The sequence below is a fragment of the Lepeophtheirus salmonis genome, chromosome 1 (genome assembly GCF_016086655.4).
Source record: "Lepeophtheirus salmonis chromosome 1, UVic_Lsal_1.4, whole genome shotgun sequence".
Lineage (NCBI taxonomy): Eukaryota > Metazoa > Arthropoda > Copepoda > Siphonostomatoida > Caligidae > Lepeophtheirus > Lepeophtheirus salmonis.
In genome coordinates, this window is record NC_052131.2 from 18124672 (window position 1) to 18126463 (window position 1792).

At 31.7% G+C, this 1792-nt stretch overlaps 2 long non-coding RNA genes across 2 annotated transcripts; both read right to left on the bottom strand.

The window, feature by feature from the left end:
* Window positions 1–354: 354 nt before the first annotated feature.
* LOC139905496 (uncharacterized) lies at window positions 355–883 on the bottom strand. The gene is made up of 3 exons (XR_011780297.1): window positions 844–883; window positions 668–772; window positions 355–589 (listed from the first exon to the last, which is right to left on the bottom strand). It is a non-coding gene; the product is annotated as an uncharacterized lncRNA (long non-coding RNA).
* Window positions 884–886: 3 nt separating this feature from the next.
* LOC121124592 (uncharacterized) lies at window positions 887–1252 on the bottom strand. Its single transcript, XR_005866357.2, has 3 exons — window positions 1184–1252; window positions 1013–1114; window positions 887–944 (listed from the first exon to the last, which is right to left on the bottom strand). It is a non-coding gene; the product is annotated as an uncharacterized lncRNA (long non-coding RNA).
* Between the last annotated feature and the right edge of the window lie 540 nt (window positions 1253–1792).

Below are 1792 nucleotides of genomic sequence, written 5' to 3' on the forward strand. Positions count from 1 at the left end.
AAACCCTCAAAAATCATAATAAAGAGGCACATCAGTATTTTAAACAATGATACCATATGTATTTCCCCCCTTCTCCTTGCACGCGTTTTTCTCTACAATATATCAACTATAGTTATGGTATATCTTTTATTTTTATTAACCCTTACTAGAAACATGAATTTTAATGTGTACGCTCTCCTAAATCACTTAACCTCATAACGACAACAACAACCATAGTGGAGCACTGCATTATAAATACTATAACAGACTTAAAACCCTTATTACTGGACTGAGAATGGACTAATTCTTAACTGTTTTTGGCCCTTTTTTCTGATTATTTTTGGAGGAAAGGTTGCGAGATATAATACAAATAACGACAGTATATGTATAAATTTTATTTTAGCATTTCATTTATAAAGTAGTACATTTGTTACATGGATTGTTAATTTATACATATGTAGTGGATGTCATGTTTAGCCTCAGCATGCTCTGCAAGTAGCTGCACAAATCCTAGTCATAATTTTAAACTTTGGGCTCGATGTTAGGCAATAACCTTGTTGTCCAAAAGCATGACATACATTATCAGACAGCAGTTGGTTTCTACATGGACCTATGTTTTAAGTGTAACAAAAGGAAGGGGAAAAGTATAAACTTAAAGGCATGAAATAAGAAGCAAGGGATTACTTACTTTGGCATCTTCCACATGTCTTTGCACAAAGATAATGAATATTAGACTCATGACATCGATGTTTGTTCTTGCTACAGAGCTCGGGTTTGAGTAAATCAGTACAACCTTTAAAATATATTTAATCATTGAATAAAAAAATCAAGTTTGTATATATTTAGAAAGGAAATTGGATTTACCTTCACAATTTCCACACCACCGAGAACATTTGTTTGCTCCTTGCTAAAAAAACACTGCTCAGAAAAGCCTAGACATGCAACATCATCGTCCCGACAATGATCTAAAAATATTTTTGAAATAAATTAAGGATTAAATTATGAAAGAAGGATATATTCAAGTTTTAATTACCATGGCATCCACCACAAGATACTGGACATTGGAAATAATGGTTTGGATGGAAACACCGATCCAAAAATTTATGACAGTCGGATCTTCTATCATGGCAGTCACCTATTTATCATTTATGATGTGAATATGTGTTACTTGTGAATAAAAAATGACTATCTATATTTTTCTTACGTTGAGCTACTACTTCATAGACTCCAATGAGGAGGAACACGGCGAGAAGGATCCTTGATGTCATGGTGAATTATTCGCACTAAAGAAGTTCTTGATAATGAAACATAATTTATAGAAAACTTTGTATAGTAAGTAAGAGCAGAGTAAATATTCTAAAACACGTGTTCGTATTTAAAATATCTAATAGAAATAGGAGCATTGTATATCTTACCATATGAAACTAAGTAGTTTTTCCAAAAATTGTACATGAATACGACTCAATAATTATTGCAATTGTACCCGTAGATTAAAATACTTTTGCAAAAGTACGAAAATAGAAATAGAATGGGCACTTGATATAGCATAGAACAACCACAAATTAAAATTAAAATTATATATATATATATATAATCTTCGTACCATGTTCGATTTAAATTGCTCTGTAACTTTTCCCGTAATCCTGGTGACTAACAAAATAAGCAAACCAACAAATCAAAAACATAACCTCCGTTAAACTGCGTTGATAACTTATTTTGAGGGTCAAAGGCCAAGGTAACCCACATTGTATAATAAGCATAATACAACCATAACTTTGGAACCAATTGATATTTTACTTAATCTGATATTAGG